This window comes from Acartia tonsa, chromosome 6 (genome assembly GCF_053477335.1).
Source record: "Acartia tonsa isolate MP-2025a chromosome 6, ASM5347733v1, whole genome shotgun sequence".
Taxonomy (NCBI): domain Eukaryota; kingdom Metazoa; phylum Arthropoda; class Copepoda; order Calanoida; family Acartiidae; genus Acartia; species Acartia tonsa.
This window is the reverse complement of record NC_137265.1, coordinates 28,527,813-28,550,316: the sequence shown is the minus strand read 5'-3', so window position 1 is coordinate 28,550,316 and position 22,504 is coordinate 28,527,813. Positions and strand designations below refer to the sequence as shown.

The window sequence follows — 22,504 nt, the reverse complement described above, 5'->3', positions numbered from 1 at the left end:
GTACAATCCAGAGGGCATCCATCCCCAAAAAATCTAAAAACCCAGATCCAATGCAATGCTTTCAAAGGCTTTGTTTGAATATTAGTTTCGCCATTACAGAGATCTTAATAGACAAACTAACAACAACAAATCTAACTATTTTACAATCTTAAAAACAGTTAAAAGACAGACGGCTTTTGAGACATTGTAAGTTATAAAGTATCTTTGCTGCAGGCACTAATAATAAGAAGTAAAACTCTGAACTTTGCCAAGTGTCATCCTAATGGTAATATCCCTCACTGTGCAAGTGGACCAACCCTTTCCCTCTATCAATTACCTTGGATGGGCGAGGATGCTGTCCATCCATGACACTTTATCAAAGACAGGTCTAACAACTAAGAACTTAGGAAAGTCAACCTCTTATTTTTTTCTGGGGCATTAGATTAAGTAACACACACCAGACGATCATTTTTTTATTGAAATTCCTTTGTATGTAAGTCCCAATTGTGCATTTAATGAGATGAAACTTTTTTTAGGCCAAAGCATTCCTGTCTTACCCCTTAAGATCCTTCACAAAAGTCGAAACAAAAGGACGGGTTTTGGATTTGCATATTAGCTTAGCTACTCAAAAAATCAGTTTGTAAAGATGGGGGGGGGGGGTGGAGGGTTACATAAGTTCCAATGTTCAATGAGAGGGATATTGTCATGTCATCCAATAAATTGTAACTATTTTCCTGTAAGAGAAAGGGGGTGCGGACGACCCGCCTATTGTGTTCTCATCTGGGGGGAGTCGTGGGGGTGTCAGGGGGTGCTGTGGTGGAAGGTGGGGTGGTGGGGGAGCTGGGGGTCGCCCAGAGTAAGAATTTATGAGGTTTTGTCCGAATGGAGGATGGGTGGGATTTATGGCATTTTGACCACCTTAACAAAAAGAATTATTCAACCATAAAAACAAAAATCCATAAAAACGAAGATCTAAATTTCTAAAAGCAGACATTAGTTCAAACGAATATTAATTATTACTTTTAGAGTTTTAGAACTTAATAAACAGAAAATCAATTCTACACAGAATTTACTTAAATTTGATTGAGTTTTTGTCAAATTAGACATTAATTAGAATAGATTAGAAAAAAAAACATTTTTCCTTTGACTTAAAACATATTAGAATTAGTTCTTTTTTGGATAAAACAAAATGCTCATAGAACTTATAGTTATCAGTAAAGAAAATAATCTTCTTCAGTTATTATATCCCTGTCTATGACTTGGAGAGGTGGGGGGGGGGGGGGATATTACTCCCCGAGAATTGAGATATGATGACCAACTTTTCTTGGATTAAACTAAAGAGGTTGTAAACCATTCCTACTAACCTCTAGATTAAACTAGAGTGCGGCGAGAGAATGACACTCTGAATAAGATTATCATACCCTTGTTAATCCTAGAATCGACATTAGTTTATGTACAGTTGCTATACCCCTTGTAGACTAGTAGTAAGTTAGTTATAAATAAACCTTTCCAGTCCCTTAAGAAGCTACATTGTTAAGGAGAATCATATCTCGAAAGCGGTTAGCGAGATCCTTGTAACAGACAGACAGGCACAGATCTAGTTACTTTTATATTGGAATATGAACATTGTTAAAATTTGTCATAGGAACCACAAACAAACTTTTTTAAAACGTATTTTTCTAATTAATTTAAAAGAGCACCGTAGTGGCTAGAAATATGTTTGTATTTATTAAAACTTTATTACTATGTACATCACTAGTGGCTTCGCCCCTAGAATAAAGGGGTGAGGAACATAGACTTAAGTCCAAAAATACAACAGCATATAACCATCCTGGGACCTATTTGAAATTCCATATAACGGAAGATTAAGTTCAGTAGTTATTGAAATCCTAAATTGCTTACAAAAAAACCTTACTACTTTATACTACAGGATAAGCTTGATCTTTTTAGGGAAAGTGGCCTCTTGGGGTTATTTGGGTAGACAATATATTTCAGGAAGAATAGATTTATTCAGTGAGGATTTGTATTTACCATGAGACATACACTTTTCATATGAGACCAATACTTAAATAAATTAATGGAGTAAGGATTTTCATTTACCATGAGACATACACTTTTCATATGAGACCAATATTTAAATAAATTAATGGAGTAAGGATTTTTATTTACCATGAGACATACACTTTTCATAGGAGACCAATACTTAAATAAATTAATGGAGTAAGGATTTGTATTTACCATGTATTTACCATGTATTACTATACACTTTTCATAGGAGACCAATACTTAAATAAATTAATGGAGTAAGGATTTGTATTTACCATGAGACATACACTTTTCATAGGAGACCAATACTTAAATAAATTAATGGAGTAAGGATTTTTATTTACCATGAGACATACACTTTTAATATATAAGACCAATACATAAATAAATGAATTTATCAAGGATTTGGAACTTAATATACACTTTTGATATGTGATCAATACTTAAAGGATGCTAGATTTGTGGGTTACTTAATTCTGTTTACGGAAAAATGATTTTTCACTAACCTAAAAGATATTTTAAGAATTGGTTTGTTAAGAAAAAAAAACAATATTTGAAATCAGCCTTTTAAAGAATTTCAGTTTGAATTGTTGATAGATCAAAATTATCTTATTTTTAAAAAGTTTGTATTTTACAAAAGCTCATATATTTTTAAGGATTGGTCTGTCTGTAAGAAGACAATATTTATCATAAGCCTAGAAGATGTAAAAAGTCAAGAGGGAATAATAGTGTTATACTTGCAGGGATTGGTTCTCTAAAAACAAGGACAATTATATCCAGCAAGCGGGGTAGTTAATCCATATTTTATTATTTCCGCATCGCATTATAAACAGCTTTCCAATTAATTAAGATTAATTCCAGTTTTGTTATCCCCGAAAACGATTAATAGAGAAAAAGAAAAAAAGAGAAAGCCAGGGAAAAGTTTTAAAATAATTAAGTCAGAGGTTTTTAGTAGAGATTAATACATAAGATAGCTTTGTTAATATGATAAAAAAAACAAGGATGAAGACGGTCATAACATGTATTGAGTGAAAGAAAAATAATGTTGTCGTACCTTGTAATCCTTCTTTTGGACCATTCACTGAGTTCTATTTCAAAAATTGGATTTTAGTGGCCTGCCTACTCTTTAACTAAGACATGTCAAAACGTCCGTTTGATTGTCACTCAAAGATATTTAAAAACACTATGCCTTAACTTACACAATCTTTGCATGCTTCGGTCCCCAGCCATATTGGAAAAAATAGCCTATAATCCCTCCAAGACATTTATAAAACTCCCTGAAAAGTACGAACAATACAGACTAGAATTTCTGTAAGATGCAATGTCATATCATGGTGCTAATTCAGAAAAATTAAATTGTCTATATATGTCATAATTTTCTATTGTATTACTGTATTAAACTAAAATATTTTAATTTCTTGCAATACTTTTGGGCATAATGAACGAGTACAATATTATCCAAAATTGCGCAGTATACAAATCCAATATTTTTCCTTTATCAGTCCATTATTGTTTGAAGCGGAGTTATGTGGGAAAAAGGGAAATTTTTGCTTTTCCTTATGTTGGGGGTTGTAAAAGGGAGATGGGGCGGTCTTGTATATCAAAGAAAAACCGGTTTCTTGGCCCTTACCATCCGTCTCATGAACCTGAATAGATATAATATCTGACAATATGTAGAATAGTTATTCATCGCATCGTATTATAGACAGCTTTCCGCGGATATCAAAATGAAAATTATAAGATAATAACTAGTTCTGTTAGCCCTGAGAGTCAGGACTTACAAACCTGGTATCAATTTATGATTTTTATTCTAATATTCGTGGAAAATTGTCTATAATACGATGCTATACATAATTTTCAATATGGCTGAGAATCGGTTCTAATACAGCGGATATTATTCGGTTTGGAAGTCATACTGGAAAATCAATTTTTAATAAAAGAAAACTAAATAGTTTCATTTGATATAAATATGATAGCTTTTTTTGATGTTATTAATTTACCTTCGGCTATGTTAGGTTAGATTAAATTGGGTACAGTGAGATTTTGCCCGCAACTTTTTTGGAAAAGTGTTAGATTTTACCTGGGTATTTCCCTGTAAAAGAGGGGAAGGTGTTGGCAGAGTTGGAAAATATCCTACAATATTCAGGAATAAAGATATAATTATATTTGTTTAATTATAATTTAATATCTAAAAATATGAAATAGTACTTTGGAATAATTTTTTTAATCACAACAAAATGAAACTTTGAATTTTACTAACACTCATTGAATCATATCTTTATTCTTGCCTGAGTTGGCCTTGTGATTCTGGTTCCCTATGAAACCACCAGATGGAGCTTGGTATGTGTTTTGACTTATTTGTCGTGAAGCCGCTGGATGTTTATTAAGGCTCTCTTTAAACAGCTCATTCTCTGTGCTTGACTAAATAAAAATATACAAATAAATTTTGCCTCGTAGTTTGGGTCAAGTAAGGGTTAGAAGATCCATGATGGTTTAGTACACATAACGAATAGAACCCGCTGCAAGGACTAATAACATGTTTTATTTTCTTAAAAATTTGGCTGAAAAAAATCCTTGTTTAATAATCTAAAATGCAGTTTTACAATATAATTCTACTATGCAAAATAATGTTTCAACAGGATTAAAGAATATGTGTACTTTCAAGCTAACTAAAATAATCATTTGAGCAATAATTAAAATTGAAGTAAAGTTTCTATGTACTATGGTTGAACAGAATCAGGAAGGGAGGGGACATTGGACCGTAAACTAAACTAGTGTTGTACACAAAGGCATAAAATTAAGCTTTGGTTACTTTTATTACAGCTGGTTGGTTGGTTCAAACTAGCAGCGTCTAAAATTTTGAAATAATATTGTTTATCTGCAGAATTTGTAATTTTGTTTATCATTATTGGTGATGTTTACCAATTTTTTGTCCATTGTATTATTCCAGGGGTCTTCAGCCGTAGCCGCAGCCTCAACATTAAACACCATTAGCCGCGCTGCTTAGAGAAGCTTCAAAATCAGCCACACCAAACCTCAGCCACTTACATCAAAATAAGCCTCAGCCACATAAGCCACATTTTTACATTTTCCTTGATTTGCGTAATAAAATAGCGAATCATTGGTTCCATATTTGAAAACAATTTTCAGATATTTTTAACACAAAAGTTGAAAAATACGTTTTTTTATGACAATAACTGTATTAAAAGCGAATAGTTTTGATAATCATTGCATTACTTTTTAAAAATTCTACGTCATTCTTTGTATTTTCTCTAAAATAGCTTAAAACCTTGTTATGACTAGTAGATATATACCCTGAAGAGCAGAATTGGTACCGAGATCTTAAGGGACAACAAACTAATTGACAAACAAGCATTACAATACTTTTCAATACATATGAAAGAATTGACTGATTCTTTTGAATTTATTTACTATTTAGTAAAATATCCTTAGCAGTAACTATTTTGCTTGTAAGTATATCTGCCCAGTTTAGGGACAGGTATAAGAATTAGTAGAATCTTTCTTTATGCATGGGGTATAGTCTTTTAATATGGAGGGGAAGATGGCCAAAGGCATTATGCATTATTTCTTTAAAACATAATAAATATTTGTAATTTGACAACAAAAATTACATCAATAGTCATTTTGCTTCTATTTGTTATAAAATCTATTTTCTTTATTTTCCACCATGCAATCATAACGGCTGTTCCAGATATCTTTCGTGGCAAGATGTTATATTGAATATTTTGGTCTCTGTCCAAGCATCGCGAGTGCCCTTAGTCGGCTTCTTTTCAATTTCTGTCTTCATATGTGTGGAAAAAAGAGTTTCTAGGGGGCGTATTGTGTTATTCAAAATTAGGGGGTAAATAGATTTATCATTAATTGGATCTTACGCCAGATTATCATGTACTCTAATAAAGTGAAACTTGTAGTTGACTAAAAATACGATCCTCCGCATCCACCTCTTTACCCCATTCCCTCCCCTGCTAAAGGATGAACAAACAGACCAATATGATGTCATTGTCCATGTTAGCAACCTAAATTGACGGAAATTTCCCCCCTGTAAAAATATCAACGTCCAAATATTCTATATCCATTATGGGTTGTAATACACATTTTACGCATACTTTTTGAATGGTTAAGGATTAATATTTTAAAACTGATTTGTAGTATAATGAAGTTAATTCTGAGCTATGTAAACAAATTTCTTGTATGATAATAAGTAATTTCGACTTTATTATAAGCAAAAGTTTATTAAAAATAGTGTAAAAAAAGGTTTCTTGAATTGTACTGTAGACTTAAAGAAAAAAAAAGTTTAGAATAAATACAAAGGCGCATACATTCCCCCCCTTTTTACACTCTTTATATGCCTAGTTATATGGAGAAACTGCATAGTTCATGGCTCAATTTGACCATGTACCTAATCTGGTGTTTATTAACGACCGTAGAAATGGCAAATAGCTCATAAGTTATGTTTAACTAACTATTGTAAAACTAGAAAATGTCTGTATGTCGCCCATCTGTCTGACCGAGAGCTAAAATACTGAGCTTATCATTCTTAATGACAGATTTCAAACAGTAAAAAATAATCTTTAAATAAAATAATCTTTCTAACGTGCTATGTCATTTTTTCCAATTAGAGAACAACACGCATCAAAAAATTTGACTTACCATTTTTAATTTTTAAAGAAAAAAAATGGTTATTTATTGTTATGCTACACACTTATTAAATTTAACCAACCAAAGAATTTTTTATCCAATCTTAACCAGACAAATGCCATCTAGCTAAAAAAGATGCGTAGATTTCATTTCTGGCAACCAGAAAATCCGCAGAAATCGAATTAACGAGATCCAAAAAAGTTTCATTAAAAAAAACCTTACACCAAAAAGAACAAACAATAAATATAACGACAACTTAGTTTCTTTTTCCTGTTTAATACGAATATTTAAAACTATTTTTCAGGTATGCATGTATTTTATAATATTCTTTTCTGAGAAACATAAAAAGGATTTTTAACATGAACAAAAAGCTACTTTTAGTTCTAATGAAAGATACTCTTTTTTCCTTGTAATAAAATTACTTTTGTACATTAAAAAAAAACCGCATTGTCTCTATTTTATATTTAAACATGCATGTCGTAATGATTAATAAAATCCAGCCATTTGATATACCTAGAAAGAAAAAAAAGAATATTTTCTCCCTGTGGACAAAAGAAATTTTTAATTATAAGGGTGAAAAAAAAGGTTTTTGAAAAATTTAGTGAATTATTAAAAAGTGAGGTGACATAGTAATATAAAAATAATCAGGTGTAGTCCTTTTCGTAACATCGCACCTTATGGGGCGATTCTTTGTATTTAAAACAGTAGCTTATCTCCTATTTCTAGCCCTTGCGGGGGGGCTCTAACCCTGCGGAGCCAATTACCTAACCCTGTGGGGCAATCACCTAACCAAATATAACCTAACCTAACCTAAAATAACCTATAAAAAGCCATTTTAAAAATACGACGAATCACCCCTTATGGAGCCATGTTACGAAAGGGACGATTCCCAAATAATTAAATATGTTTTTTTTTGTGGGACAGTCATTCATTTAGTAGCAAAGCATTGTTATGAAAATTAAATGCCTTTAATTTTTTCAGCAGCTTATTTGTAATGGCTCCAATACTGTATACTATGTCTGTATGTTTATTAGCTCTCTCCATTTCTTCTTTTTGGTATTAAATCTTGTTAGATAAACTTTTTTTCTGTACTGAGAATTTTTAATTTTTGATTACTTTGTTTCCAAGTGACATAAAACAGGCCTTTAATTACTGATTAAAACTGTGTCTTATTTATGCATAATTTTTTTCACTTTGGGACACCCTAAAAAGGTTAAAAATGAAAATACTTTGTTTTGTCAGGTATGTCCAAGGGTGTGTTTATTGTTTACCCCCCTCCCCACATACACACACCCAAAACGCATTTGGGGATGTCATAGGCACCATGTATATTTAAGAAGAAAAAAATGTTATTTTACTCACCCCCCCCCCTCCCCAACCAAAAAATTTACCAACAACCATTTTGGTGGAAGTATTTACCCTCCCTTCCCCAAATAAAATAGGATTTTAAAGAATTTCGTCTTTTTATTTCCCCCACCCAAATAAAAAAGCTTTGATGTCCATGATCATGGCTCTCTCTGAATACAATATAGTTCCACCTGATAAAAACAATGTAATAGTTTGTTGGATCATATGGCCTTTAAAGTAAACAATGCATTGGGTTTGTCCAAACAATGTCTGTATCAAGACATTAATAATATTTTTAGGTGTTTCTAAACAAATTATATTCTAAGACAAAAAGAAGTAGTATTGTTTAAATTATTTTTAAAAAACGAAAAACAGTTAGCTTGCACCATAAAAATATCTGTTTTGATAAATAATCCTATCTTATATCATACAGGGTGTTTTTTTTTAATAGGACAAAAGTATTGCTTAACCCATTAGTGCCGAGCGCCACTTTTATGGGCCGATCGAGCTGAAAATCTCAGGGAAGCTTTATAATGGTAAAAACGGAAAACACATTTTTTTGTTTTGCTCTAGTGGCGTGCACAGGAAAGTTGCAAAAAAAAACGGCAAAAAAATGAAAAATGTAATTTTTAAACGCCCAAAGTGAGATGAACACTTTTTAGAACTTTGATACGATCCGTAATTGAAAACTACACAACCTCATGTAATCTATAGAGCTAAAAGTAATATACGAAGCGATTTATATCCAATTTAGTGTTTCGGCTATAGGTGCTGCCGTTTTCGGTTAAAAAAAAACGTTTCTTGAAGTTTTAAACACACACACTACAAAAAAAGAACATATAAAAATTGAGGTTTTATAATGTTATTTTACCCTCCCCCCCCGGCTCCCCCCCCCCCCCCCAAGTCCCAACCCATCCACTTAACCCTTAACAGTCCTAACTGAGAGTTAGATTTTTTTGTATATCTCCACCCTGGCGGGCACAGGATGCCAGCAAACCTGGCAGGGTTATCCAGGTTTTTATCTCCAACCGCCGATTTCGGCAGCTTGCAGCTGCCGAAATTTATGTTTTGAGATTTCTATTATAAAATTTACATAAAAATAAACATTGTATGAACAAGATAAAATAAGAAAATGACAGCTGTTCTAAATTTTTTAGTAAAAAAGGACCTACATACAAAGGTTATTAAATAAAAGGGCGAAGGAAGCGAAAATTGACTTTCACTCACTTATAGTCGGAAATTCATTATCAAACAGAGGGCATGCACAAAAATTTTAAGCCTTTTAGCTCTAATAGGAAGTGAGATAATAGGGGGGGGGAGGCATTGAACGCCCCCCCCTCCCCCTGGCCGATAAAGGTGCGGCAAGAGGCCCAACTGTTAAGGGTTAAAGGACGCCTGCAAGAAATAACACGCTTTAACTGCTGAAAGACTGCCACAAGAAGACCCAATACCCCAAATTTAAAGCCTTCAGCTTCAATAACAAAAAAGTTCTAGGCATTTCAAAAGAGCATTTTATGTACAATGGAATTTTTGAAAGATTTCCAATGCTAATAAAAGAAAAAACAATATTAAATTACTTCGCCTAGACACAAAATTATAACCTTATCTTTGTCAGAAACTTAGATTGCCTGTAACTGATTACATTTTTACAATAAAAACACCACATTTCATAGTCAAAATCTATGAAAAAATTCGATTTAGATTGCATTTTAAAATGAAAATCATAGCGGAAACAAAGGGGAAAACTAATACAAGCTTAGCTGTGATTGGTTGTTAAGCTGATTCAGCCTTCTGATTGGCTACAGTACATTCGGTACAACGCAAGTAAAACTTAATTTTTTTTAATGATTTTGACTATAAAAATGGGTATTTTTATTGTAAAAATATAATTAGTTACTGGAAACCTAAATTTATGACAAAAATAAGCTTATAATTTTGTTTCTAGGCCACGTAGTTTAATTTCAAAGTTTTCAACATGAGCATTGCAATTCTTTCAAAATTTTTATGTACATAAAATGTCATTTTAAAATGCCTAGAACTTTTTTGTTATAGAAGCTGAAGGCTTCAAATTTGGGGTATTTGGTCTACTTGTGGCAGTCTTTCAGCAGTTAAAGCGTGGTATTTCTTGCAGGCTTCCTTTAAGCTTTGGAAGGGGTCCGACTGTTTAGGTTAAAATAATTTCTATTTATTTATCTCTAGGGGCTCTGTTTTCTGAAGGGTTAAGAAGGGAACGTAAAATAGTCTAAACCCATACCGGGACCAATGTAAAGTTTCCCTAAAATCGAGATTTCAATCAGTTTAGCAGTATCAAACCTTAAGATACTGACAAAATATCTTACTAAGTTTATATAATAGGATAGGCCCAACAAGTGTTATTTATAATTTTAAATTCTATCAGTCTAATAATAAAAGCGGAAAGAGTTTATAAAAACGACACAAAAACATTTATAAAAATTACTTATTTTTTTCTTTTTTTAGATTCTTTAATGATTTTAACGTTTTTATTATGTAAATGAATAAAGTTTTATTCAAACTTAAAGGAATTAATCTTTTTCTTTGAAATTTATATGTCTAAACAGTAAAAATATGAAGTTCTTTATTACGAAATCTCAAATCATTAGATTTTAATTAAGTTTATTTATAAAAATAAAGAATAAATTTGGCAAAAAATATAGCTACAAAAAGGATTACTGCTTTATAAAACTACCTTGATTGTAGAATTGCATTGATTTTGTTTAATAACTGTAAAAACTGAGTTTTTATGTGATGCGTTGCTTATAATGAAACCTAAAAGTGCATTTTATTCAATGAAAGAGTGAAAAAAACATATACCTTGTTTATAGTTTTTTTTCTCTCTCTTTTTATTCATTTATATAATATGTATATTAAAAATAAAAAGTATTTATTTCTTTAAATATTCATACTTTGCTAAAATGCCCTGGTTACTTTTTGCAATATATTCGCTCTAAAAAGGATTCAGTATCTGACTTTTGCATTTAAAATGATAGATTTTATACCAATTATTATGTTTACTGCAGAAAAAAATTATTTTTGTGTTTATATGCAATTTTCTATAATAAAATGTGAGAAATGCCTTTTTTTAACACGTAGGGCGAAAAAACTAACACTGAAAATAAAATGTATGTCTTGAACATGTCCTAAACTCATAGATAAAAACTTTCATAAGAACATTTATTTCAAAATATGTCGTTTAAGGCATGAAATTAATTTTGCAAATTAACATTGCAAATGTTTGCAAATAACTTTTGAAAATGGTTTCTGCGGATTTTCTAATTTACATAGGTGTTTTCTGCACATTTTCCCCTTTCCAAAAATACCTTCCTCGTTAAGATTGGCTTCAAGAAAGTATTTACTTTCCAAAAATGATATGTGGCTACTTATGAAAAAAAATATCCCTTTTCTCCTCCTAAAGGGCAATGCCATTTAGTTAATGTCAAACGCATAACATAACATTAGTAGTATTCTTTATTGTTAAATTTTGACTGATATTCGATCGAATTCGTCAGTCTCCAACGCTAAAGTTGTGAGTTGCAGTTGCGTTTGAACACCATTTTGATCTATTTGGGCTTAAACATGTTGAAAATTATAGAGAAATCTTGAACAATTGATGAAAATACATTTACAAAAGAGTTTAAGATTAACCCAAAATAAATCTTTTTTTATTGCGTATATGTTAACCCTATTTTTTAAAGAACATCCTATTTTACCAATAATAGTTATTCATCGCATCGTATTATAGACAGCTTTCCACGGATGTTAAAATGAAAAATTATATGAGCAAAACTGGTATTGATTATATGATTTTTATTTTAATATTCGTTAAAAATTGTCTTTAAAACGAGTTTTCAGTGTGGCTGAGAACTGGTTCTAATCCAGCGGATATTAATCTGTTTGAATCTATACTGGAGAAATCTATCCCTTTTCTGGAACACAGTAATAGTGTCTGACTGATTATGACGTAACAAAAACAAATTAGCCAATGAGAGGCCGTTATTGATCAATGGTAAAATTTATAGTGGCCTCTCATTGGCTAATTTTTTTTGTTACGTCATAATCAGTCAGACACTATTACTGTGTTCCTTTTCTGAGTTCTTTAGTTCGTAAAATCTCAATAAACAGACAGAAAGAAATATATTGTAATATATATCATGTATATCAGAATATCATAAGACAGTTCGGATAGCCTCTATAAGAATTATTTTTTTAAAAATCACAAAACCTTTACATATCAATATAAAAATGTGGATTTTTTTGTAACATGACTGACGGGCCAAGTAAATTGTATACTGGATCTTCTATATAATGAATACCTTTACGAAAAAATCAGCAGTCTATTATAAATGGCAACTGAGATAATCATACATCCCCCATAACGATACGGACTGACAAACAGACAATTTTAGATTTTTTTTGCTTCTAAAAATCTACACATTTTTTACTTAAGTTTTTGTTTTAGAGCAGTTGATACTCGAAAAATAGGACTTTTTGTGGCTTTATATTTTTAAACATGTTAGGTTTTTTTTTATCTTCTTATATTGCTATCGTACATTTGCGTAAGCAAATTCGATTTTTTGCAATCAAATTTAGATTTAGATTATGCGATACTAAAACTTAAACCTATTTCTATCCAAGCTTCGAATCCGAATAATTTCCAATAGATATAAACCAGTTCTAAACCCTAAAAAAACATAGGATTTTTTTTTTCAAAGCATAGCTTTATTCAGCAATTTAAAAACTTCTATGGCGATTCCTTTAACACTAGCTAACAATCTGTATGCGATTCTTAAAATCTATTTGACACAAGATTTTCATTTGATAGAATTAAACTTATAAAATATTTGTAACTGGACAAAATGTCTCAAAAATCAGCCAGGTCACAAAAAAGAGGGATTATCCATCTCTTTTTTAGGGGTTTTCTTTCCAACTTCTCTTTTCATCTCCCTCATTCTTATGAACGTTACACGGCTGATTTTTGAGACACCTTGTCCAGTTACAAATAGTTATTCCTAGGGTGACTACTAGGTACATTTTTTTTTCTTAAGGACATATTTAAAATAATATAACTAATCTTACTTTTTTTTGTCAGGCATTTAATTTAAACATCTTTTGTATGATGCTAATTGTTCAGAAAAAAATTACCTTTAATTTCTGTTCTATTGGATGGTTGACAAATATCTCTTTCTGATTGAATCTCGTCCATGAAAAACTTCTACCACCTTAAAAATGAAATAAAAAATTTAAAATTATATTTCAAATACATATATGAACAAGGATGACAACATCCATAAAAGCGAAGCACTATAACGGTATTACAAACGGACATGAACACTTATATAGTGTCAGAACTGAATAATCAGAATATAAATGTATCAGAGTCGAAGCAAAATTGTAAGTAAATTTGTTGAAAAACTGCTATATACAGGATAATGTTTATGAACATTCTTACATATTTAATACTTGATTATAGAGTTGCTTCGCTTATAACATTATACTTTGTTGTCCCAGGAATCAATATACCATAAATCAGATCAATCGGATGATTAGATCACATAAAAATTAGTTGTTAAAAAAGTAAAAAAACATGTTTAAAATGGACGTATGGAAATTTTGGTAATGATTATAGAGTTGCAACACTTTCAAAATCGTACCTAACTACTAAAGGAATAACCATGCAAAATTTGAACTCGATAGGACAATTCTAACATGCCTAAATTAACGAAAAAAGCTATCCGTTACGGACGTTCGGACGGACCTAGAAATTATAGAAAAGCTTCGCTTTTAAAAATTACAGGATGTCTCTCTATCTATCTGTGTGTACTGAAAGGATAATGATATCCGGTGAACTGATATGGTTTTCCTTTACAATGCAGCTTCTTATAGGTCCTAGGACGGTTTATAACAATTTTGAGGAGGGTACCACAACTTCACCCCTGAAAAAAAGTCCCCCCCAAAAAATAATATTCTTTACAGTGTAGCTTCTCATAGGTCCTTGGAAGGTTTAAAACCATTTTGGGAGTGGGTACAACTAACTTCCCAGATAAAAAATTCTTAATAATTAAAAAATTTATTTAATTAAATTTTTAAAATGGCAGAGATTCTCTGGCATCTTGACTTACTGAACCATGGCTTCAACTGCGAATTTCACAATAAATAAATGGATTTGTACCTTCTTCGGGAACTATTGTATAATATGTATCTGCATTTATTTCTCCTCTCTCCTTCTAAATAAAAAAAAAATATTGATTGTTTTTATAATATTTGCTTATGTTAGTGATTGTTATTTTTGTATTGTACAGAATATAAATACTATGATTTAATTATTCATTTAACTTGATCAACAACATTATTAAGTAAAATATGGGCGTAATAATGAAATAGAAAATAATTCAAAGTATTAAAACATTCCAGAGGCTTTATCTATTACTAGCGGCTACGCCCCTAGAGGCCTCTAGTGGCACTTTAAATGTTTTTGTTTGTTAAAGTCTCTTGGATAATTCTTTATTTTACGATACCTCTTTATGTTATGTTGAAGTCTCCCAGATATTAAAAAAAATTTAATTCTTTTGTCATTTCACTTGGAAGAATGGTGTTACCCTCCCCTAAAATAGTTATAAACCTTCCCGGGACCCATGAGAATCTACCCTGTTAAGGAGAACTCGATCGGATCAGCGGTTAGCGAGATCCTTCGGTACAGACACACAGACAGACACACAAACACTAGACATCCTGTTACTTTAGTATAATGATTGACATTACTGTGCTACTTATACACACAATCTTTCTTGTTCACAAGTGGGTTCATTAATCAAACTAGGTAAATGTAAAACTAATTTTTCTAAACATCTAAGGAGGACAGTACAGTTGAAAGGATATGTAATACACTAAAAAGCAGGTCAGCCAACTAATATGTATACTACTAGCGATTACGGCCCTGGAGGCCTCTGGGGGATATTAAAGATATGTGGAGAGGGTGGCGACCCTCTACTTTAAATTTTTTTTTAAATGGTAGGGGGGGGGGTGGTGCATTTTTCTATAATCTATTTCTTTTGGAAAGGTTTTATTACCCAACTCAAAATAGTAATAAACCTTTCCAGAACCTATAAGAAGCTTCACTATAAATGAGAACCAAACATTTATCCCATTCCAATTCATCTAATAGTAATTTACCTATCTTGAAATCTGCGATTTAACCAGGGAGGATGGGGATATTAGGCTGTAAATGTTTTATATTATTTCTTGGCTCAAAACTTTGAGTACTTTTATCGAATTTTGGTTGGTTCCAAACTAATAGTGTTTAAACTTTTTAACCAATCTACAGAAGGGGTGATTTTCTTATCAATATATCGTGCAGTATCTTATCCCTCCAGATCCTTGGAATAAACATAAATGCAAGATTTAACAACTGATATAATAAACAAATATATTCTGACACAATTTTTTACAGGTAAAATTCCTCTTATATACAGTGGAAACCCCACTCTGCCAACCCTTTCTACCTTCAGTGCCCTTTGAATGAAGAAGTAATGTTTTAGTTTGTCCGTTAAGATCATACCACCATACCGATTAGTATAAGCATAGTCTTGGGATGTTTTTAGACTGTCTATTTTTTTAAAAATTGAAATCATTAGATAACTTTAGACTGTTATACTGCCCTCACTCTCCGATATGCTTTGGGTAGAGTTGCTTGTATATTTTTAAGTAAGGAAAGTTAAATTTATCAGTTATAGTTTGCCAATATTTCACTATAAATTGCATTTTCAATAATTACTCTTAAAACTTTAAACCACTTGAATTATAAAAACCGCAAACTGAACATAATCAAAAAACAAAGATTTAAATCAAAACAATTAGTTATGTTTAAGATTTTTTAAAATTCACTGAAAATGAAGGAACATGTTTCCATTTATTTCACGATGGTTGACGTTTTGACAGTCATAAAGTTTGGATTTCATTTGTGATAAAGTAGTTGCATCAAAAAAGGTAGCAAAGGGTGTTTTTTGGGTGTTCTACAAGCAATTTAAAAGATTTTGCCAATTTTTTCTACTTCTGAAAGGACAGTTCTAGTTTCATGGCATTAAAAAATATTCAACATAAAATTGTCAGTGGCATATTGTCAAACAAACAAGAATGAAAATATGCACAATGGGGTAAAATTTTGAAAAAAGTATACATAAAATTGTTAAAGGTATATTATTCAACAAACAAGAACACAAATATTTGCACACTGGGGTAATACATTAAAATATTCAATATAATACTGGGTCATAGTCCCTTTCGTGACATCGCACCTTAAGGAGCGATTTGTCGTATTTTTAAAATGGCTTTTTATAGGTTAGGTTAGGTTATATTGGGTTAGGTGATTGCCCCACAGGGTTAGGTAATTGGCCCCGCAGGGTTAGAGCCCCCCGCATGGGCTAGAAATAGGAGAAAACCTACTGTGAAAAATACATAGAATCGCCCCTTAAGGTGCGATATCACGAAAGGGACTATACCCTAATACTTTCCTTGGCATATATATTGTCTAAAAAACAACAACAAAAATATGCACAATGGGGTAAAATTTTGAAAAAATTATACATAGAATTGTTAGTGGCATATTGTCCAACAAGCAAGAATAAAAATATGCACAATGGGGTAATATATCAAAAATGTTCTATTTAAATTTGTCAATGGCATATTGTCCAACAAATAAGAGCACAAATATGCACAATGGGGTAAAATTTTGAAAAAATTATACATAAAATTGTTAGTGGCATATTGTCCAACAAACAATAATAAAAATATGTACAATGGGGTAATATATCTAAAAACAACTACAAAAACATGCACAATGGGGTAAATTTTGAAAAAAATTATACATAATTGTTAATGGCATAATGTACAACAAATAGGAGCACAAATATGCACAATGGGGTAAAATATTGAAATTATTTAACATAAAATTGTCAGTGGCATATTGTCAACAAACAAGAATAAAAATATGCACAATGGGGTAAAATATTAGAAATAATCAACATAAATTGTAAGTGGCATATTGTACAACAAACAAGAATAAAAATATGCACAATGGGGTAAAATATTGAAATTATTTAACACAAATTTGTCAGTGGCATATTGTCCAACATAAACAACAACAAAATTATGCAATTGGGGAATATATAAAAAAAGTAACTACTGCTGTGCTTTGTTATAATACAAGCTGCTTCGCCAATAGCTCCCAAGTGGAAAGATGGAGGTAAGGAAAAGAAAATTTTTAAAATACCATGATATAATATAAAGCTACATAAAAAAAACATTCGGACTAGCCATTTATGAGATCTTTGGTTACAGACAAAAAAAATACTACATTATATTGTACTAGAGGCTAAGCCTCTATTAATTAATAGCTCTGTATGAAGGAGTGAGAAAGTGTTTAAAAAATAGCTTAAAACATTCCTTGGACCTATGTAAATCTTCTCTAAAATGAAGAACAAAATCGGTTCAGTAGTTATTGAAATCTTAAGCTTTAGACAAAAACAAACTTACTGCTTTATATACTAGGAAAACAATATCCATTAATACATTAGGAATTAAGTAGGATATAAAATCATGCTTTATATTAGTGATTCATAGTTTCACCAAAAAAAGAATTTCAACTTGTGACAACTAAAATGTAATCCTGTGAGCAGTTTCTAATATTCTTTAAGATCCAAGCATCTCAGAATATTTTATGTTTAACCAGACAACTAATGTACTGTACTTTTATTGAATTTCTTAACTTTAGGAATATCTTAAATTTAGTGGCTTAAATTCCTTGTCTCTTTTGATTCAGGGATACAGGGATGGGACATTGACCGTTAGATTTTCTTCCCTTTCATTAGAATTTCTAGCTTTGGTATCATCAATATTTGAGGAATAGATTTTTCTCTCTTAATTTTCCCCTGATATTTGCTACTGTAGGGATGGGTTTTTTGCTTTGCTCACGAGGTCCAATGGGAGTAAAGGTACCTTTTCATATTTATTTATATTTTTTTTGCTACCTGCAATATAGAATTGATGACAGGCCTCCTTGCTAAATAGCCTTAAACATGCCCTAAACCAAAAATTAAACTGGAAAAAATTTCCGAAAATTGTATGCACATTGATCTGTTAAGCCGTTTGCGAGATCATGGCGGTTATACAAACATACACAACCCTACGACTTACTACTTACAATGTAGGATTTTTGGAGGGAAATTATGTATTACCCATTGTCCTATCCCTCCTTCCCTGAGTGCCAAGTCTCTTTAGATGATAATGCCTAAGGTCATTAGATAGATAGGCACTCCCTAGTGTAGTCAAAGATCGACTTCCTTCAATTATAATTTTGTGAAGCTATGTCTGAAGGGAACATTGGATTGTAAATTATACTGGCACCAAATTAAAAGATTTATAATACAAGATTACATTCGTTGACTACAAACTTTGGGTACTTTTATTAAATCTCGATTGGTTAGTTAAAGCTAGCATTGCCCAGACGGACGTATACACAAACTAAAAAAGATTATAAACACACTTGGCCCTAGAAATAAGTTACAGAATGTTAGGATAAGGATAAAAACTTTTCAAGAATAAGATATTACAACCAAAACAACAACTTTAAAAAACAAATGTAATTTTGAAGCCTTTATTAGGTTAGGTTGGGTAAAGTTGATTAAAATTTAAGAAAGACCTTGCTGGGATGGTAGTAACCCACGGGGAATTGATCAAGTTCGTTCATCCAATAAGAGGGTGGTGAGGGGTAAAGGAGGTGGATAGGATGATTGATATTTTAGCCAGCCAAGTAATAATAAATCCATTCTTACTATTGAGGTCACGTGATAGCCAGTCCCTTTTCCGTGGCTACTTAATATTACATCCTTACTAGAGATGTCACACAATAACAAGTCCCTTTATCCCTGATTAATTCCTTATTATTATATCCTTTACTAGTGATGTCACGTAATAACCAGTTCCTTTATCTCTGATTAATTCCTTATTATTACATCCTTTACTAGTAATGTCACGTGATAACCAGTCCTTTTATCCCTGATTAATTCCTTATTATTACATCCTTTACTAGTGATGTCACATGATAGCCAGTCCCTTTATCCATGATTAATTCCTTATTATTACATCCTTTACTAGTAATGTCCTGTGATAGCCAGTTCCTTTATCCATGATTAATTCCTTATTATTACATCCTTTACTAGTGATGTCCTGTGATAACCAGTCCTTTTATCCCTGATTAATTCCTTATTATTACATCCTTTACTAGTGATGTCCTGTGATAACCAGTCTCTTTATCCATAATTAATTCCTTATTATTACATCCTTTACTAGTGATGTCCCGTGATAGCCACTCCCCTTATCCCTGGCTAATTCCTTATTATTACATCCTTTACTAGTGATGTCACGTGATAGCCAGTACCTTTATCTCTGATTAATTCCTTATTATTACATCCTTTACTAGTGATGTAACGTGATGACCAGTCACTTTATCCATGAATAATTCCTTATCATTACATGCTTTACTAGTGATGTCACATGATAGCTAGTCTCTTTATCCCTGATTAATTCCTTATTATTACATCCTTTACTAGTGATGTCCCGTGATAGCCAGTCCCTTTATCCCTGATTATTTCCTTATTATTACATCCTTTACTAGTGATGTCACATGATAGCCAGTCCCTTTATCCCTGGCTAATTCCTTATTATTACATTCTTTACTAGTGATGTCCAGTGATAGCCAGTCCCTTTATCCCTGGTTAATTCCTTATTATTACATCCTTTGCCTCCCACGTTTATGGGATATTTAGTAGCCACTACACAGATTAAATACCACTCACACACACTCACACACACTTACACACACTCACACAATTACACATACAAAGTTACACAAACAAATATGAAACTTACACCGATTCATAAGAACAAGGCAAGAATGATAACATGCTAAGCGAAAAAATTAAATCAATAGAATTCTAAAAAATAGAGAAAAAATTGTTAGAAGCAGAATTTCACAGATATTCCATGAGAAAAAATTTAAATCAATTGTCCTATCCTTGTTTAAAACTGATTAAAGTTTAATGTCAACGCACCGTCATAAAAAGTAGGTATTTTTTACCATATACCAAGGCGAGATAGACATTATAGAGAACACGAATAAATGTATACATAAAAGCATAGCTTAAAAAACCAGAAACAAGGAGATTTTGCATTAACAATGGTAGGGTAAAGGCGAATATTTTTTGAAAGAAAAAAACCGTTCATCTATAGTAAAACTCTGAAAAACCGAAATGCTTTATAATTGAGGACTTACTTAACATTAGCAATGTATATCTTAGGCTAATATTATGCCTTTCTGGCACAGGAATCATCATTTTAAGATAGACTAGATCAAACAACTCTACTATGCCAAAAAATTGTCCTAAAATAAACTTTGGCCTGCTGAATGATTTAAGAGTTACTCTCTTAGAACAAAAGCTAAGATTAAAATTGATAGAACAATAATCACGGACAAACAGACGAAACCTAAATGTAGAGAAGCTTCGCTGTGAATAAAAAGAGAGATAACAAGAAAGAAAAGGACTTAATACAGATTTATGGTTGCAAATTCTTTTCTAATGTTTGAATCATGGTTTTATCAACTCAGGGATACGGGGGATAAGATAATCAATAATATTTCACCTTTTAAAATAAATAAAGTTTTTTTTTTATCTTTGATGGCTTAAAATTTAAGGTGGGAAGAAAAAGCTGTATACAAAGTTACATCCTAAATTCGAAAATAGTCCCTTTCGTGGCAACGCCCCTTAAGGGGCGATTCGTCGTATTTTATAAATGGCTTTTTATAGGTTATTTTAGGTTAGGTTAGGTTATATTAGGTTAGGTGATTGCCCCATAGGGTTAGGCAATTGGCCCCGCAGGGTTAGAGCCACCCGCATGGGCTAGAAATAGGAAAAAAAGCTAATGTGAAAAATACGAAGAATCGCCCCTTAAGGTGTGTTGCTTCGAAAGGGACTATGCCCCTAAGTTCTTATTAACTTTTTAAAATCTTTTGATTTTCGCTTTAAGCGGAATTAAAAACGTAGAATCATTTAGTTTTGTATAAATATTTGAAAGATTTCAAACTTATGTTGTAATTTGTTAGAGTACCTTTAAAAAGGTGGTTACGATTAGAAATTGAAAAATTTGAACAGAATGAGGGAATTTGTTTTTGCTGAGCTTTTTTTGATAATTAATGCCATTGTTATCAGCGCAGCTAACATATAACAAAGGGCCTGTAGTCTGTACGTCCATCTGTACATACAGGGTAAATTATCTAAAAATAAACTTACCTCTTTTAAAGGTGGTGGATTTCCAGGGTAGAAAAATGGTGGAAATTTGAACAACCAAGGATTTGTTTTTATGTGTCTTCAATTTTAATTCAATTTTGAAATCAAAATGTTTTTAAAAATTGCCATGGGGTTTTAAGACAGTGTCCGCGGATACGAAAAAATCAATAGTTAATTATTTTTAGGCTTTAGGTAGGCCAATGAAAAGGGTAGGCCGGACCTTTAGACAAAAAATAACAGTCGTTTATTTTCATACAGCCGAAGAGAAAATAACGTTGCCTGTTATAATTTGTTTCAATTTACAGACGGACGGACATTTTGATCTAATAGAGTAGATTCGCTCCTAAATCATATGCATATTGAAATAATAAAAATGTAATAAAAGCGCCAATTAGCACAGCAGCAACACAAACTAAATTTATATACTCAATAAAAATTGTCGTGACAACGTCATCTAAAATTCAAAAAGAAGAAAAAAAAATGTATTTTTTTGCATCTTATAAATCAATCATTTCAAGAACCAAGGGATGGGCAAAGACAGAGAAAAAATCTTTATAATTATTTTTTGGCAATTCAGGATGAAGAACATTAATTTTTAAATGACAATAATCATGTTATAATTATGGGTGAAAAAGTTAGAACTCTGATAATCTGATTATCCAATTTAAGATTAAAGAAAAGTTCCCAAAGTTTTTAATTCAGCATCAACTGAGAGTTTACATATTTATAATACTATGGGGACCAGTTTAGTTTACAGTCCAATGTCTTCTCCCTCCCTGATAAAAGCTCATAAATAGAGTAGATTATCATTGGCAATAGGAATATTCACAAGAAACTTAAGACAACTATCTTTAACATCGGCAGAGAAAATCATATTACTTCACAACAAATTTATTATACTGACGGATAGATGGTTATAAAAAATTTTAGGGTAGCATCTTTATATCTTATAAAATAGTTCTTTGTTTTTCATAACATTTAGATCTTTTCATAACATTACCCTGTTAAAATCAAATGTTGTTATTATATCAACAAAAGACTGTTATTTTTCTGAGATGTTAAGGTATAAGACAATGGCCGGTCAATTGATATACATTCCCAATGATGATACATAAATC

At 31.6% G+C, this 22,504-nt stretch overlaps 1 long non-coding RNA gene across 1 annotated transcript; it reads right to left on the bottom strand.

Moving 5' to 3' along the window:
* Nucleotides 1-4,312: 4,312 nt before the first annotated feature.
* Nucleotides 4,313-21,467, bottom strand: LOC145322306 (uncharacterized). Its single transcript, XR_013880623.1, has 4 exons — nucleotides 21,390-21,467; nucleotides 14,219-14,273; nucleotides 13,192-13,268; nucleotides 4,313-4,446 (listed from the first exon to the last, which is right to left on the bottom strand). It is a non-coding gene; the product is annotated as an uncharacterized LOC145322306 (long non-coding RNA).
* Nucleotides 21,468-22,504: the final 1,037 nt, after the last annotated feature.